Consider the following 19,712-nt stretch of genomic DNA (forward strand, 5'->3'; position numbering starts at 1 on the left):
CCCTTTGGCTTGCTGAGCACTTATTGACCTTTCAGAGACATGACTTTGTAAATAAACTTGACCAAAACCCTAGACCTAGGAATTTGACCTCAAGACAAGACAAGACAAGCTTGAAAGTGACTAAGGACTGAAATAACTTGATTCAGCTGCCAAGAGGGGGACAAAGACGCCAGCTCCTCCATCAGGGTCATGGCATGCCTAATGGAATGCAAAAATTGACACTGATGAGACACCTACTTATGCAAATGCAAAGAGCTTTGATCACTGATGGAGGGCTATAAGACCAACTCTAACAGCGACTATACCACGGATACTAAAAGGTTCCGCTAAACACGCGACAATTAATCCTAATGCTAGGGCCACCCAGAATTACTCCATTATGGAGGATCTGGCTCAGAGTCTGTGCGCCATGTCCACTTTAGAGGTTCTCCAGTCGTGTCCGGTTCAGAGAAGTGCTTTACTCTCCGTAATTGGAGTAGTCGATCCAACTAACTCTTTAGTGCTCACTTTTGACATGTTAAATGTCAAAAAGCAACTCCCTCATCATATGGCTTTCCAAATAAAGTCTACATACCAGAAAATCAATATTTTTCACACCATTATAGATGAAGGAGCTTCCACATGTGTTATGTCGATGTCATGCTGGAAGGCTATTGGATCGCCTTCAGCTGTTCCTTCACCCACCGTCTTGACTGCATTTGATGGTCATTCTCATAAGCCGCATGGGATTATCCCGACCTTTCCTATATGTGTTGGAGGGAAGGTCGTCAATATTGAAGTAGAGGTCGTAGACGCTAACCTAGAATATAATCTCCTATTAGGAAGGAACTGGGTATATGAGATGGATGCCATTGTTTCGACTCTGTTTCGTGTCATTTTCTTTCCTCATGAGGCGAAAATCGTTAAGGTTGATCAATTGGACTATTGTCCAGTTGATCCTCAAGCAAGCTCTGACTCTATTGTCCCTTTAGTAGATAACCCTCGCCCACCGACTGAGAATTTAGGAGTAGGGATGTATTCCTCATTGATGGGTACATTTGATCTTCCCTCTCCTTTCGCTAAAATCAATGCTATTTCATCATCTAAGGAGTCTCCTCGAGAAGAGTTCTTTCAAACTCGTTATTTTTCAGACCCTTGGACCTTGCCTTCACCTACGACCACATTAGTTGAAGGACAAGCAAATGGAATGGCATTCCCTATATCTGCAGCTGAACTTAGATATCAGTCTATCGTAGACTCTACAGACAACCATTCTACTCCTTTTTCCGAAGAGGAGTTAGATGGTCATGTGGCCCCGGCTTGGAGCCTTGATTCTACCTCTGCCTTGGACTGCTTAGATTCGGTTTTACCTTATGAAGAAGCAATCCTTGAAGTAATGATGGGTATAGATCGACCTTGGGAAGACTTACACCATCGTTCATACTTTCTTCCTCCATTGTAGGAAGTAGAATCTAGATTCTCCGAGCTCCTCACTAGTGATGTTTGTATGGTGTCAAACCCTTTGGCTCCAGCACACATTCGTGCCGAAGGTAATATGTCTGTAATTTCAAAAACGATACTTATAAACATTTCTAGGGACCATAGCGTCATCGAGAATATCTTCATCGGAATTGAGTGTTCCCCTGAAGAAATTCAAATCTACACTGACCTGTTCAAGGAATTTCGTGATGTATTTGCTTGGTCTCATGAAGAAATTCCTGGCATTGATCCTTCTATAGTTTAACATGAGATCAAGACGTATGAAAACGCCAAACCGATTCGTCAAAGGCTTCGACCGGTCAACCCTAGGAAAGCAGCAGGTATCAAAGCTGAGGTTGAGAAGCTGCTAAGGGCGGGTTTTATATACCCTGTTCCTCTTATTGATTGGGTTTCTAATCCAGTCCCTGTGGATAAAAAGCAAGGAACAATCCGAGTATGCATCGATTTTAGGGACTTAAACAAGGCTTGTCCGAAAGATAATTACCCCACGCCATTCATTGATCAGATTATCGACGAGTGTGTGGGTAATGAAATTTTTTCCTTCATGGATGGTTTTTTGGGTTATAATCAAATTTCTATCTGTCCTGAAGATCAACATAAGACAACTTTTATATGTCCCTGGGGTACCTTTTCATATAGAAAGATGCCTTTTGGTCTTAAAAATGCTGGAACCACTTTTCAGCGGGCCATGTCATATGCTTTCCACGACATCAAACATGTCATCGAGGCATACTTGGGTGATCTCATTGCTCGTTCTCGAAAGAGAAATGATCATCCTAGTCATCTTCGATTGGTTTTTGAATGATGTCGTTTTTATAAAATCCGGTTGAATCCCAACAAGTGCATTTTCGCGGTTACGTCCGGTCGGTTGTTAGGGTTCATCGTGTCCAATGAAGGGATTCGGGTTGATCCATTCAAGGTTGAGGCAATAGTCCAGTTGCCTCCCCCGTCCTCAATTCGACAACTTCAAAGTCTTCAAGGGAAGGCTAATTTCTTAAGATGGTTTATAGAAAACTATGCCGAGATCACTAAAGGGTTCATGTGTTTGCTACGGAAAGGAGTTCCATTTGTGTGGGACGACTTTGCGCAGCGGTCGTTTGATGCTTTGAAAAAGGCATTAGTCTCTACCCTGCTTTTGAGTCCACCGGATTATGGTAGAGACTTCCTTTTATATCTCGCCGGAGCAGAATCAACCATTGGTATGGTTCTAGTTCAGGAGGACGATGCTCTCGCCGAGCACGTGATTCATTATTTGAGCCAAGGCTTAATAGGTCCTGAACTCTGCTATTCTCCGGTTGAGAAGTTGGCCTTGGCAGCTGTCCGCGTTGTCCAGAGGCTTCGTCATTATCTCTTTCGACGCAAAACTTTTGTCTTAGAGGCGGTCAATCCATTTCAATTTGTCCTCAGTAGGCAAGTGATTGGGGGCAAATATAATAGATGGATAGTCATTTTGCAAAAATTCGATTTCGAGTTCTTGTCTACCAAGTCTAAGAAATCCATGGTTTTCACGGAGCTAATTTCTGAGCTTCCTTGTGGATAGGATACTGTTTATGAGGAAAGTTTTCCTGACGAACATTTATTCCTCATCTCTTCACTCGACCCTTGGTATGGAGATATCATTGTCTATCTCCAGACTTCGAAGTTTCCCTCTACTTTCTCCAAGGATGAACGTTGAAAATTACGTCACCTGGCTAAGAACTATGTTATCATTGGTGACACATTATACCGTCGAGGGGTTGATTCAATCCTTCGGCGTTGTTTAACCTTAGAGGAAGCAGAGTCAGTGCTCAATGACTACCACAGTGGAGCTTGTGGTGGTCATCTATCAGGGCTTGCTACAGCCCAGCGCATCTTACGTGCCGACTATTTTTGGCCTTCACTCTTTAAGGACTTTGTGGAAGCGGTCAAACGCTATTACCCGTGTCAAATTTTTACTCGCAAGATGCGCGCACATCCAACTCCCCTTTTTCCCGTTGTCACTGTCGGTCCCTTTACTAAGTGGGGTATTGATTTTACAACTTGTAATCCGCCTTCAGCAGCGAATCACAAGTACATTATCGTGGCTGTAGACTACTTTACGAAGTGGGCTGAGGCCATGCCTACTTATAAGAATGATAGTGACATGACAGCTTTGTTTCTTTTCAATTAGGTTATCTCAAGATTCGGTATCCCAAGAGAGATTGTCACTGACCATGGCAGTCATTTCTAGAATCAACTGATGTCCGAATTGGCTCTTAAATTAGGTTTCTTCCAGGAGCATTCGTCCCCTTATTATCCTCAGGCCAATGGATAGGTCGAGGCAGTCAATAAAACTCTTAAGACGATACTCCAATGGACAATCGATAAAAATCGGTCCAATTGGCACATTATGTTGTATTTGGCTCTTTGGGCATACCGAACCTCCGTCAAAATGGCTTCTGGTTTTACTCCTTTTCAGTTGGTTTATGGGATGGAATCTATCTTTCCTGTTGAATGTGAAATTCCATCTCTTAAGTTGGCTGTTGAGCTTCTTCCTGAGACTTCGAGTCTCGAAGAGTGCCTAGTTCACTTGGAACATCTCGATGAGTAGCGTCGAGATGCCACCACGATGAATGAGGCCCATAAGAAAAGGGTTAAAACCCAGTATGATAAGTCTGTCCGTCATCGAGTCTTTTCTGAAGGTGACCTTGTCTTGGTCTATGACCAAGATAAAGATGCCTTGGGGGCAGGCAAATTTAAGACTATGTGGTACGGTCCTTTCATTATTAAATGAGTTTTAGAAAAAGGGTCGTATGAGTTAATCGAATTTGAGGGAAACAAGCTGGCGGAGCCCCGAAACAGGCTCTACCCAAAGAAGTACTTTGCTTAGTTTTGGCCAGGCAATGGCTTCTTTGTATTTTATGTATATTTGTACATATATCGTCAAGAGTTTTTCTGATATCAGCACTTTTTGGTCTGCTGTGGCAGGTGTTGATGGATGATTTGGTCTATTTTGGGTTCGCCGATGGTGCTAGTCGACACACTCGGAATCTTGCTTCCGCAGCTTGGGTACTCTATTATCCAACTGGTCAATTGATGGCATCAAGAGGCGTGTGCATCGGTCCTGCTTCAAACAATATGGCCGAGTATACTGCTGTTATTAATTTATTATCCTAGGCAATCTCTCATGGGATCGACTCGTTGGTAGTATATCTTGATTCTCAATTGATAGTGTCTCAATTAAATAACATTTATCGGGTATGGGATCCATCTTTATATTGCCAGTATTTAAGGGTGAGGTTGTTGCAAAGATCATTTATTTATATTAATTATTTGCACATTCCAAGATCTCATAATCGGTTAGCTGATTCTATCGCTAATCAGGCATTAGACTGGCACATCAATCATTCATCATAATAAAATCAAGCATCAAAGAGTCAAACTGTATATATATATATATATATATATATATATATATATATATATATATATATATATATATATATATATATATATATATATATATATATATATATATATATATATCGTAAATCGTCTCGAGTGTACATATGTGTGTCCAAAAAATATACAAAATTGGGACTCAAATGCCCATAATCATGTCCGGTATATCTAATGCCTCGGCTCTGGATGAGCGTCTAATTATGTCACTATAGCATTGGCCGCACGCCGAAAAATGCGAACCCAGTCACGTGGCATGCCAACCACATGACGCTGCATATCCTCAGGAAGGTCCTCTATGACGGCCATCGGTACTTGGCAGCTCAATCTTGCCAAGTGTCTCTGGACGTTGTTTAGAGTCCGTTCTGTATCAGCAGCCGCCTCTTCGGCTCCTCGGCCGCACCGTCCATGTCGTGGGAATCCATCTAGTCGTACCGGCCCGATGTCTAGAACATGATCATCATATCAGTCATTTGAATCTCATTAAAAATATTTTTCAAAATTCATCATTATATTTGAAAAATCCAAAAAAATCATAAAATCATAAAATCTTACCAATCTCGCCCCATGCTACATTCGGTGGTAACACTAGATCAAGATCTCGTCAGAAATCCAGCCCAGCACAGGGGTAGTCATCCACGACGATGATCTGCTGATCCCACCAGGTGAACAAGTCATTGTCGAAGGCAGTCCTTGGGACCTACCCACCCCCCAGACGTTTCATCATATCGGCCCACGGCCCATGCGTGGATCGCGTGGGGTACTGATGGAAACTGCTACCCTGGGGCGGAGTGCGGGAACCTTCTCGAAAAAGAAAGTACACAAGATGCTCCCATATCCAAAGTTTTTAGTTTGACCCCTCCTGATAGAAGTGAGCTGGCTCTTCATGTTGGCCAGAAGAGGAGTACACCAGTCGAACACAATAGTGAGACAGTCAACTGCCATGCTCATGTTTTGCCGTGACGCCTGATGCAAAGAGGATGATCCATTCACTCGAGCCATGGTAAACAAGATTATCCTAAGTGATAAACTCGCCACATGTGTGATGGAAATCTGGCTCCCAACCTTCTTGGGTTGTCTCGGGCAGTATATCTATACATAATCCTCTATCAAGAGGCCACTCCGTGTCCTGCCCCAGGACTGTACTACCTCTACCCTTCGGGAAAGGCCCGTGATAAAATAGATATCCTCCACTTCTACCCTAAGCGGCATCTGATCGATCATAAAAGCTTCCTCATCGACATCCCAATAATCAATGAGCATCTCAAGCAGGCACGTGTTCGCTTTCATATTTGGCAATTTGAAAAATTTAAGCAAACCGCATCCCCGTAGGGCATCTAATGCTTCTGGACTATTCATAACTTCATTGTCTACTGTTGTGTGCTCTCTTTCACGCCACGTGACAGGCATCCTGAGAAAAAAAATTGATTTAAGACCTTTAGTTTTTGTTTAAAAATGGTTCGTGGCATATACGCGGGTCCCTGTGCGCACAGTCGCGTATAGGGCCTGCGTGTACGCGGGTTCAATATTACCAACCTGCGTATACGCCGCGAGGAAATTTTGGACAAAAGTTCAACGATGAAACATCAATAAAAAATCTTAAAACCTGTCACAATCAATTGCAAGCTAAGTATAAGAGTTACCTGGAGGTTTTCGACGAATTTGAATGGTTGAATCTGGCTGTGGGAAGTTTTCTCCTTTTGCTTGAAATCTTTTGCTCTCAAACTCAAATGGTAAAAATGGTGAGTCCAAAATGCTTTTTATAAGTTTTGAAAATGAATTTTTTTTTTCAACATTTTATTTTGTTTGGCCTCATGTGACTTTTAGCTTGGGAGCTTGGAATGTCGAGATTGGTCTATTTTTCAGGACATTTTGGACGATTTTCAGTTTCGAGGCGGTTCCATGACTGCTGACCCGTCATGGCAGGTATCGTGTTCTCACTGGCATATAGGTTAGGGACACCATTTTTCCATTGCATTATGCATACTAGCCTCCATTTGACTGATACATCTACCATAGGGTCGATCCCATCGTGTTATGGTTCGTAAGCCATCTTCACTCGCTGATTCTTTAAATCATGACACGATGGTAGAGCCATCCTTTACATGGGCATCCTAGTTAGCACCTCACTGAAATTTGTTGCCCATGCTGCTCCGATTTGAGTAGGCTCGGGAGTCCTCTGTAGTCCCGCCATGACTTATGTGTTGAAGACTCATTCCTCTTAGCTTCTCCGCTTTGTTTTGGCCTTATACCCTAGAGGCTCCTTTGTGTTGAGTTGTACTATTGCATTGCATGTTGACCACTTGCACCTTTTGGCCTAGAGCCAGCTTCACTTGGACTCGTGTTTAAGCCAACTTTTGACCGTGACGTCTGCAAAATCAACCTTGCATACCTTTGACTTCTGCAGATGACACACCTTGATCCGTGGAAGGAACATACCTTTGAGTGTCACTGACCAGTTTTCACCTCCCTGCATTGAGCATAGGAACGTTCCTTTCCTAGGAACTAGATCATCTGTTTCACCGACACTCGTTCTTTCCACTGTACCATAGCATTCTTTTATTCTTTTTCCAGCTTAACAGAAAAAGACAAGAAAAATTAAATATTCCAAAAAAGAGCGGGAAAGGGACATTATTTCCATTTATTGTTGGCAGCTAGAGTCAGTCATGTCGCCCTTGAACAAAGCACTCAAAACAAAGTCTCCTCCGTATGGGTGGGATTTAGTTTGACCTAGGTACTCCATAACCTTGTTATTGAGTCAGTTCTCCCCCGATTGGTTATCTCTTCCAATCATATGGAGGGTTCGTTCGTGCCTCCTGCATAGCGAACTTATACAGAGTCATCATATGCTGCCACATAGTCACATTGAGTAGTGATTTTGTTCAAGGGAAGTTAGCCTGAGTCGGCCTCTCTGCGGTGTCTCTTGACTCATTTTTCAGTCGGCCATCCCTGGTTGTCAGTATCATGTCTATCATCACATTAGTTATATTGGTCCTTTACTCATGCCAGTTTGAGAAGGTCCCCATTTACTTCTTGCTGGCGGGTCTTGTCCTTATCGACGACGACATCTTGCTCTGAGGACAGGCCTAGAGCTGCACCCTGGCCCTATTTTCATTATTGATATGTTACCTTGTGCTCAGCATCGATCAGTATCATGGGTCTTTGACTGAGTGGTTTCCCGTGTGTTCGACATCAGCTTACATTAGCACACATTGGGATTCATGCAGTACCTTGGTTTCCATTTGACCCTATTGGTGGATACCTCGCCTCTGTGTCAGCTTTCATTATTGGTTGGTTCAGAGGGTTTCTGCCGTGCGCTAGCCACATCTTGTGTACGCCGGAAACGTACTTCGGTTGGGTTACTACATCTTTTTTGTCCTATTCCTTCCATATTATTGGCCTACGGGTTACACTCGCGATAGATTGATGAAGGATGCCTTAATGCCTTCCTTCTAGCGGATCTTTCCCTATTGACTCCGACTCATTGCTCTGGGGCAAAGATCTAGAGTCCATTTGGTAGTACCTTGGGGTTTGGAGCCATTAGTCGCAGATCCTTCGCTATCGACAGTGGGAAACCATCATTGTCTCCTAAGCGATAGATTCTTACAGGTGTTCAACTCCAGCTCATCTATTCACACTTGTTAGATTGTACTGGGTACCTTGACACTCATTATCATTATCGGTGAGTAGTCTCGCATTTGTTAACGGTATACATCAATGACCGGTAATCAAACGGTTTCTCACATGGTCGACTTTAGATTATTTATTCCCATGGTGTAGAAATGTACCATGGCAGTCGGTGAAGACCTCAGGTTGTATCAGCATTCATTGGTTCACTTGACAGTTGCTCCTGTTGCTGCTAGTTGATACCACTCTACTTTATATGTTGCAGTCAGTCATGGCGACATTCTATATGCTGGCACCTGAGTTTGCAGTGTAGTACCATCCTATTCCATCATGTTCAGTTGGTACCTTTTGGGGGTCAGTCTTTGATATCAGTGATCCGTTGCATCTTTCAGCATCATTAACAGTCTTATATGTGATATTCAGACATGTACTTGTTCATTATGATCAAATGATCCATTATGTATCTTTCAGTCATTTATACTTGTATACTTAGTGGATCCGCTTGTACTTGATATGCGGACATGCTTTACTTTTTCTGAGCATGGGTATGCCCGCCTCAGACAGTGTTTCTTTTTGATCTCCTTTGGTGGCTTGGCAGGCTAATTTATGGTGAAGTCCTCCTCGGTTTTTGACAGACTTCCTTTCCATGTACTCGCATAATATATTTCGGCCATCATGTACCCCTTCTGACCTCATATATTAGGGGGCATCTGTTATAGCTCCAAATCTCACTCTTATGGTTTGTGATGCTTGTTGTGGGGAAAAGTATCCAACACGGAATGACCCTATCCCACTCTAAGGGTGATAGTTCCTTAGCAACAGCTGAAGCAAAGCTATCTAAAGTTACTTCTTTATGACATGCAAGAGATGAAAGGAAGAGATCCACTTACCGATGTCTTGCGCAAATGGTCGATCCAATCTCCTCTATTTGCCGCTTGCTCCCAGCTCCAAGTCTTCTCACGGGCCCAACTACACGAGATCCTGCGAACAAGACAAGAAAGGGAAACTACAAGAAGCATGCATTCATAATTGATTCAAGGATTAGCATAAATCAAATACGCAAGTAAGACAATACACCATTGAAACACATGCGAATAGAAGAACCTCAAATGCTTTATTAATATAAGGAAGTAAGGTTCAGGCGGTGATACAACCGTGAGAGGTCCAATCCAGCATCACCTTCCCGACGGAAAGAAATCTCCTCTTCACCTCCCTCAAGCAATCACCCAATACTCACAACTGTAAACCAACAGCAATTCTTTGCACAAAATTCCGGCCTCCAGATCCCATGGGATGAGATCCTTATATAGAGTTTTGGAGTGAAGATAAGTCAGCTTGATGTGTGACTTGTTGTCCTCTTCAACTCCAGTTGTTCTTCAGTCCTTGAGTCCACTCGGAGTTTCTACCTTCCACTTGGAGTTTTAGAACCTCTTTACTCATCATTAGGCGAATCTTCTGATCCAAGTGTCATTTTGAAAGCTTCCTGGGCACTGGCACATTAAGAAAAGATTCCTCCACATGTCAAAGTACGCCCAATGCACGTAGCCTTTGTTGCACTTGCTATGTAGCGCAGGTACACCATAGAGCCTTTGACATTCAGCGCAGATGCTTAGTGGAGCAGCTGCTTTGATCCAAAATTGACCTGTTTTTGAGTGTTTTTCAGTGGAGAACTGATCTGAAGTGCTGTGGTTTGCTGACCTTGTTCCTCTAGGGGTAGGAACAACATGTTTAGGGACTTTGGATCCCTCAGATTATTGACATTTCATGCTCCATGCTGTAAGGCACAAAAATGTCTATAACAGTTGCCCCCTAAAGTATGAGGTCGTTTATCGGGTGAAATGCTTTATTAGGAGGATCCGAAGTTCATTCAATCGTCGGGAGGTGACCTGTAACAAAATACAATACAATACATTATCTTTTCATACTTTCTTTTCATGATCTAGCTGATGCGGGCATTTCCCATGCTCAGCTTTATAAATACATTTGCTGTACATAAACAGACGATCGTCTGATAATAGACTGATAATTCTCTGCTTTTAATTATCATCCTTTTAGTAGGATGATCATCTGCTGCACATGTCTATGTTTTTATCTCCTGAATATATATCACAGCCCGGATGGATGAAACTAGATCCGGGGTCTTCAAACTTGTCCGATCTTCACTCTAGTACAAGTCGATCCATGTGAGAATTTCTTGAAGTCGAACATGGAAAGACATCGCTTGATTACCAGTCAATAATGTAAACTGTTAACAAGCACGAGAGGAATCACCGATAATGTTGATGACCCTCAAGGTACTGCAGCACAATTCACGTGGCATGAATATAGGATCTGACGTCGAACACCACGCAAAGTCTCCCGGTCGAAGGTCATTAATGTATACCTATCGCGGGAAGTGAGAAACTTGCCATTGAGGCATGCAAGCTTCAAAGTACTGAGGGGGTGTTCCTAGATCAACTTCTTGGATAGTGAGCTGATGTCGACAAGAAGTGATCCGTCAAAGGAGGGCCTTAATGAATCCCACATCAGTGACACGGAACGGAGCTAGTGATGATGGTGAAAACGATCTGTGAAATATGATTCAGGGTGGCGGTCATGGAAGGATGAAAGATGATGTATGGTAGTGGATGGGACCCGGTTGACACTTTCTGAATGACATCTCTTGAACATATAACAACACTGATGTGATGGATCGGTAGCATTACCCCATGTATGGATGGTATGGCGAGACCATGGTGAAGGGACCGGTGAATGATAATAACCCAACCCGATATTTACGGAGGCAAAAGTGTCATGTTCAAGAGCGACTTGCTACCATTAAGCTTTGAGGTTCTCCCAATTTTTCCCCAGTCATTTCTGACCAGTACCTCTTTATTTTTGTCAAGCTTGAGGAGGATAACATATGCTTGTTCTATAACCTGCCCTTCGGGCAAGCCCATCGCTATGTTTTAACGAGCCTAACGATAGGGAAACTCGTTCTCGTCTAAAGACAAGTTTGTCGCTATCTAATATTTTTAACGAGCCCAGCGACAAAGACAACTCGGTCCTTTTCATCTTTAGAGAGTCTGAAAAGGGTACATAAAGTGGACTCCAGGGGTCCTTTTTCGTCATCTAATCCCTTAAGCCCGAAAAAGTATAAAACAATACAGAAGGGATGAATGTTCGATATCTTTATCGAGCCGAACTAGACAAGCACTCGATCTTTTTGTGCAATAATCCCTCAGGTCCAAAAAGATTAAAATCTAGAGGAGGGATAGCTCTTCCGGTCCTTTTAACGAGCTGGAAGGCCAAAACTCGGCAAACTTTTCATATTTTAGGAGTCAGTGAAAAGAGCTCAAAGAAGACTCATATTTTGAGGAACGAGTGATAAACAGGGATAGCATCAGATTCCAGGTACAGGTTGGAATTTTCCAATCACGGCAGTGTCACAAGGATGGCCAAGGTGAAATCACTCTTCGCAGCTGTCCCTCAAAATAGGTAAACAATCAAGTGGATGTGAATGATCGGCCAAATGAAAAGTGGAGGTGATGGTGCACAAACACAACCAAGGCTTTTATGGCTGATGAATTTACGGTCTCAAATGGTTATTTACCGGTTCATTTTTTCTGGATGAGCTTGAACTCTGGGGGAAGCTTGCTCACATGCTTATGTTTATTTTTTAACGAGCATGAAGTCCGCGTTAAAACTGCTCGGATCTTGCGTTTATTTTTTAACGAGCATGAACTTTGCCAAAACTGCTCGTTTTTACCAGTCATAAAGTAGGAAGGTCTCATGGAAGATCGCTATTTTTTAAAGAGCTTCATCTCCCTACGTATTGCTCCATATCCTCTCTTTGTGCAAGCTGGGTATCGGCTAATCCTACGAGTTTAACGGGTTAGACCTACAGGTTTAAAGGGGGGACCTAAAAAACTAAAAAACAAAATAGCCGCCCGTGCTTGCATTCCAAGAGGTTTGCATGCCCCCAGGTGTAAGTCTAATTTCAAGGTCGCCCCTACTTGTCCGTCGAAAACCCTTGTTTTCAATGGGTGAGGCTTACCTCTTTCAGGTTATCCAAAGATCGTTCTGCTAATCCTTTCAAACAGAAACTTTCTTCGGCGATGTCTATCATTAGGTTACACAAAGCTGGTTACAATTTGTTGCAGCAATAGAATCTCTTTCTTTGGAGGCTGCCCCTACTTATCCTTTAAAACATTTGTTTTAATGGGTGAGGCTTGCCTTTTACCCAAAGATGGTTACTACTTGCTGCCGCAAATAGATCCCCTTCTTTGGCAGAGCCTACTTATTTAGACAAAGGTGAATGACGGCGCTTCCGCCACACACTTAACTTTAACAAAAGAATCTTTTTCCAGAACAACCCCATTCCTAACTGCCCCTTCCTCTGCATGAGAGCTCTTGCCGACTCTTCTGTTTTACGAAGATGAAGGAGGGGATGGGGTACGGACTAGTCATATTCTCCCGCGGAAATTCTACTTTACACCCAAGGTTTTCTCTGACCTCAGCAGACCAGGATGCATGTCCCCTGGGTTCCGGCCCTGCTTTCCCGAATTACTCGTACTCATCAGGAAGAAGAACCGGAGGTAGAGACCTTTCTTGATCAAATAGACCATTCAGGATAGGTATGTGACTATTTGCGATGTGTGATCCCGGAAATGAAAGTTGGTCTACGAGCTTGACCATTCTTCCTTCGTGTGGAAAACACATTATTCGAAAGAGTGAGGAGACTATTGCTTCCATGCAATATATGTAGTCTCGTCCAAGGAGTAGGTTATAATCCAAGGGTCCTTGGACGACCATCAAATTCATCTTGACAGCCTTCCCTTTCAATGTAATAGGCACATTAGGTAGAATCCCTAATGGTCGACTGGTTCCTTTGTCAAAACCCGAGAGATTCCTTATCTCAGGCAAAAGCGCTGGGCAACCCAGTGCTTTCCAAGCAATAGAGGACAGGATACTCACAGATGCCCCTTCATCAATGATAGTCCTAGCCATCACCATTTTGTATATCTAGACTATAATTCTAAATGGTATACTGGCTGGTAACCGGGGTCTGCCTAGTTGGTTCCAATCAAAGGACACAACCAGGTTGCTTGGTGGTGGGACCGAATATACGGCCGGGTATGATCCTGACGATGCTCCTTCCTGCAATAAAGGAGTGGGCACATTGCCCTGATGTTCATCAGAATCGGTGTTGACAAAAAGAATCTGGACGGTGTCATCCTTACTCTCTTCTGTAGGGGTGTCAGCTGAAGATGAATCCTCAGTGACTGTGGTATTTGAAGATGAAACTTCTGAAAGGAGAATCGGGTCAACTGTCATTTCGACCTTTGAACTTTCGTCCGGTCCGGATTCAGTAGGTTCACTTTCAGTGACTGACACTTCAGCTGGCCCTATGAGCGGGGCAACTGTATTTTCAACCAACGAAGGACTTGGCGCGAGTTTTTGGTATCCAGGAGGAAGTAGCAACGGTGCAACCGGTTGATCTTCCAAAACTCTCTTGGCTTCGTCTAAAAAGGGACAACGATGGAGGGTGTGATTTCCTTCACACAGTTCGCAGGGGAATCTCATTCCCCTTCGTCGTCTAGGACCTTCACTTTCGTTGGTCGACGGTAAGCATTCAACCCGGTGGTCAGAGGTTGACGCTTCCGAACTGTGCAAACGAGGGGACCAGTCCCTTAGTATCCGGGGAATACTAGGACAATCACGGTGGAGGTGGTCCTCTCTACATATGACACATGGCGATTTGGGCCCGGTCCGTGCTGTGTGTGGATTTTTGTTAGATGCCTTTTGCTTGCCCCCAGGCGCCTTTGGCTCCTTCTGCTTCTTTTCTTTCTTCTTCTTTTCCTTCTTCTTTTCTATGGGAGCTCCGCTTTCGGCGGCTTGACCTCTCGAAGAAGAAGGATCGGAGGAAGGCTTATAAGAAGTGGAAGGCTGGAGGGTAGCTTTAGACTGGTCTAACTGTTGACTCGACTGTTCAGGAACGGTGGTGGTCTGAACTACAGTGGTTGAGAACAGCCAAACTGGCAGGCCAATTGTCAGTCCTGGAAGCGACAACGTGGCCATGTGGGGCGCACCAACTTCTCCCCAAGAGGAGAAAGGGCTAGGGGTCCCACCATGTGGAATCCCTTGGTTGGTGTGTTCCATGTTCTCAACCTAAAGATCAACGTAGGAATAAGGGGTGATTATGTTCCGTTTAGAATGAATTTTATATGACGACGCTTTAGACACAACTTGCTTTTTTACTTTTTAAGAGTCGAGAAAAAGCTAAAGATGACTCTAGTCTCCTTCGATGTATTAACGAGCCCGAAGTGACAAATGCTCGGATGGACTTTTTCAGTTATAGAGTTTGAAAAAGGCCAAAAGAAACTACTCTGGAGTTCTAGGCAGAGGGTGTGCCAAACCTTTCGCGAAACCACAGAATACGTTTTACGGTACGAGTGGTCGATCTTCATGAATGCTGTGTTCACTGCATCGCGATCAGTAGGGCGGCCGACACGGCTTCCTATGGATAAAGGCTTTGTTCCTATATGGGTCCCCCAATATATGCGACGGTACGCGGGGGCACAAGTCCGTATTAGTGCTATCGTCCCTCAGGAGGAATCACCCACCTTCGTAGAGATCGACAGTCACTATGTTTAACGACGCCGGTTCACGTCTCTACCTAGACCTCTACTGTGTTTCATTATGTTTCAAAGCGTTGTTAGGTAAATTCAGTTCGTTTTAGGTTGATCTTGCTTAGCAGTTTGCCTTTATGGATCACCACGTGATGTATGATACAACTCCTAAATGCAGTCTAAGAATGATAAGCAAGCTTTTTCAATTCTTTCAACTTATGAAAATCTTAACTACTGAAGGAAAAGAAAGACATCATCTTTTCAAACAGATCATAGAGCACACACTGATGCACTTTCCTAAATCGACATGCAAACTGTCAAAATGCACGTGCACAATGCAAGTATTTCTTTTCTTCTTCCTTAATGTTGATGTATTACAAAAAGAAAGCTGTTGTATGATTTCGAATTCAATTTCAAGCGAAAGAAAACAAGTTTTTTTCCAATAATCAAAAGAACACCGTAAGATTCACTCGTTTCAACACAAGAAATACTGAAATTCGAACCATATAACGAAAGCAAATGCTCAAGCAGCTATGAACAGCAATAAACTAGCTCTTAGAATCACAACGACACTTTCTTACAGGTCTAGATCCAAGAGGTCACAGCAAGACTAGTTCACTTTCGCTACGGGAAACTGTGAATGACAGCAAGAAATACAATAAGAACAATCACGGTTTCTTCATACAACTGAGGCGAAATGAAGGCAAAGAAAGGTAGTTTCAGCTGGGTATACAGGTTGACAACAGGCTGCAAAAACAATATTGAAAATTGGGCAACAGACAGTGGGGAACCCCAGTTGCACAAGGCAAAACTGGATCAGCGCGGGTGCTGCACTGTCAATCTGACATGCAGCGCAGGTAGCCCCTTCGGGACCTGCGTAGCCTTTGCTGCAGCTGCACAGAAGAGACAACTCTCGTCTCTCTCAGATTCCGGGTCACAGTTTGCTCAAAAATCAATGGTTTTTGGCCAAATCAGAGGCTATCAGTCAAGTATACACTAGAGGATGATTAAGGAAGATGAACACTATCACAAAGAGCTAAAAAGAGTCCTTGTGGATCAGCTCTTCAAATCATAAACATGCCCAGCACTGAGCTAGAGTAGTTGCCCTCTACTTTGCATTCGAAGTATTCGAATGCAGTTCGATTCGATACTCCCTTTGTTTAGGAAATGAATAGCAAGAAACACAAGCTACCAACAAGACACGATCCCCAGCGGAGTCGCCAGTCTGTTGTGGGGAAAAGTATCCAACACGGAATGACCCTATCCCACTCTAAGGGTGATAGTTCCTTAGCAACAGCTGAAGCAAAGCTATCTAAAGTTACTTCTTTATGACATGCAAGAGATGAAAGGAAGAGATCCACTTACCGATGTCTTGCGCAAATGGTCGATCCAATCTCCTCTATTTGCCGCTTGCTCCCAGCTCCAAGTCTTCTCACAGGCCCAGCTACACGAGATCCTGCGAACAAGACAAGAAAGGGAAACTACAAGAAGCATGCATTCATAATTGATTCAAGGATTAGCATAAATCAAATACGCAAGTAAGACAATACACCATTGAAACACATGCGAATAGAAGAACCTCAAATGCTTTATTAATATAAGGAAGTAAGGTTCAGGCGGTGATACAACCGTGAGAGGTCCAATCCAGCATCACCTTCCCGACGGAAAGAAATCTCCTCTTCACCTCCCTCAAGCAATCACCCAATACTCACAACTGTAAACCAACAACAATTCTTTGCACAAAATTCCGGCCTCCAGATCCCATGGGATGAGATCCTTATATAGAGTTTTGGAGTGAAGATAAGTCAGCTTGATGTGTGACTTGTTGTCCTCTTCAACTCCAGTTGTTCTTCAGTCCTTGAGTCCACTCGGAGTTTCTACCTTCCACTTGGAGTTTTAGAACCTCTTTACTCATCATTAGGCGAATCTTCTGATCCAAGTGTCATTTTGGAAGCTTCCTGGGCACTGGCACATTGAGGAAAGATTCCTCCACATGTCAAGGTACGCCCAGCGCAGGTAGCCTTTGTTGCACTTGCTATGCAGCGCAGGTACACCATAGATCTTTTGACATTCAGCGCAGATGCTTAGTGGAGCAGCTGCTTTGATCCAAAATTGACCTGTTTTTGAGTGTTTTTCAGTGGAGAACTGATCTGAAGTGCTGTGGTTTGCTGACCTTGTTCCTCTAGGGGTAGGAACAACATGTTTAGGGACTTTGGATCCGTCAGATTATTGACATTTCATGCTCCATGCTGTAAGGCACAAAAATGTCTATAACAATGCTGTACTCATGGCCTAGGGCAACCCCTCCTTCCAGACCTGGTCCTAAAATTTAAAAAATAGTGTTTTATCCCTTATACGCGACATTTCCCTGAGTTAAACGTGTGTATACGCGGGTATGTGTATAGCCAACCCGTGTGTATGTATTAAAACACTTAAAAAAATATAAAACTCCTTATTTTCGGGCAGAGATCACGGGTTTTACCTGCTGATAACCTGTTAGTGCCCGTGGCCCTACTGTTCCCAACCGACTCCTAACTAAAAAATTACTTTGGAGATGGTATAAAAAGACCTCAAAGGGAAGGCCTAAGGGAGGAGAGAAGAGAGAGAAAGGTTATTATGCTGAGATTTTTCCCTTGACCAGGTCTGAAGTCCCTTGTGCCTTCTGCACTTCCCCCATTTTGTACAGGAAACCTTTGTTTCCTTGTGTGTTGATGTTCATCCACCATTTATGACATCATGGAGAGAGTCATGGAAGGAGTTTTGTTAGAGGCTTGAGGCTGGAACGGATCCAGAAGGAAGCTTTTCTTGGAGCCTGCTGAAGGTGAATCAGGTGAAAATATTCCTTTTTATGTACTTTATTTGTCTATAATAAAAGAAACACATGTCTTGGTTCCCGAAATGAATCTTCTTTATGTTAATGATATTCATATTTAGAATTCATATGTAAATGGTTGTTTGGATTTCATAACTAACTACCTTTCTTTATAACATGAAGATGGTTTCTTTATAAGTTTTTGTCCATGTACTGCTGTATTCTTTGAATTGGTTGTTTTGCAGGACAAAAGAGAAGGAGGGAACTCCAAGAAGGGTTTGGACCCTAAAGGCCTTCTCAAACGTAGGACCAAAGGTACGTACCCTTATCATAGAATTTGCTTATAATAGCATAATGGCTGTATGAATGTATGTTTCTTTGAATATATAAATTTTAGTCTGCTAAGGTTTCAACCCAAAAAGCCCTAGGGGAACATTTCCCTCTATCATCAAGAGAAGGATGTCTTTGAGAAGTACTACAAGAAGCACTTGGCTAAGAGACTTCTACCAGGAAAGACTATTTCAGATGATGCAGAGAGGAGCCTAATTGTAAAATTGAAGACTGAATGTGGTTATCAGTTCACATCAAAATTAGAAGGTATGTTCACAGATATGAAGACTTCTCGTGACCCAATGCAAGGTTTTACAACAATGTTGTCTGCATCAAGTGAAAGAAATGAAGGCCCTACTTTGGCTATCCAGGTTCTCACGATAGGTTCGTGACCAAAAAAAACTGGTGCTAGGTGTAACTTGCCTAAAGAAATCTTGGTAGTATGTGACAAGTTAAGGCATTCCATCTTAGCACTGATACAGGACGAAGGTTGACATGGCAGACAACCATGGGAACAACAGACCTAAAAGAAACCTTTGGAAAGGGTCATAAACATGGAATTAATGTCTCAACTTATCAGATGTGTATTCTTATACTTTTTAATTCAGTAGAATGCTTGAGTTACAAAGACATTGAATCCAGCTCCAAAATTTACTATGCCTTGCATCAAAAATCACAAATTTTATTTAAAAAATTAAGAGCCAAAGGCCCAACTCAACTCCAAATTCCATGTGCCCCTACATCCACAACACACACAAGTCAAAAATTCTAAGCCAAGCCAATCTGGAGTGTGGTATTACGTTTTTAACTGTGGTGTTGCGCTTCTAGCTGTGGCGCTGCGCTTCTAGAGTGTGGCCCTACGCACAACGCTTACACCTGGGCCACCAGTCAAATACTTCCTTTAGGGTCAGATTGATCATTTGACAGCTGCATGTGAAGGATAACCAAAAGAAACATGGACATCTTGATGAGAAAAGTCATGTAGCAAAGTTTATTTGTTAAATCCCCTCAAAATTTGATTTTTGTATGCATTTGGATTTCTAGTTTAAAATTTGATATTCAAGCAAGAAATGATATTATTATCAATCGAGATGCAACCTGCTCACCTCCAGCATTGTAAATCAAGATCATGATTAGTTTTGAAATGATTCATCTCTGTATCTTTAAGCCTTTGATCATCCACCAGTCGAAGATTGTGGAAGCAAAGCTTTATTGGCAGGTCGTTTACACCGACAGAGGCAAGATGAAGAAGACTTTTAATCAGACTGTTAGAGAGGAAATTTGACAGATACAGGGATGATGATCAATATGGAAAAAAGGTGATTTGGGACAGGGATTATGAAGTTGAGCTACAATGCAAGAAGAAATGGCACTGCGCATAGAGCCTGTGTGTTGAAATTGGATTTATGCTTTGCAAAAAACATCCTAGATTTTCA

The 19,712-nt window shown here is 42.9% G+C and overlaps 1 pseudogene; it reads left to right on the top strand.

Moving 5' to 3' along the window:
• The window catches only part of LOC149162759 (cullin-3A pseudogene), a 29,625-nt pseudogene extending 10,577 nt beyond the window's left edge, over positions 1-19,048 (top strand).
• The last annotated feature ends 664 nt before the right edge of the window (positions 19,049-19,712 follow it).

This window comes from Pinus tabuliformis, chromosome 5_2 (assembly GCF_031772625.1).
Source record: "Pinus tabuliformis cultivar Carrire ecotype Pingquan chromosome 5_2, CPIR1, whole genome shotgun sequence".
NCBI lineage: Eukaryota > Viridiplantae > Streptophyta > Pinopsida > Pinales > Pinaceae > Pinus > Pinus tabuliformis.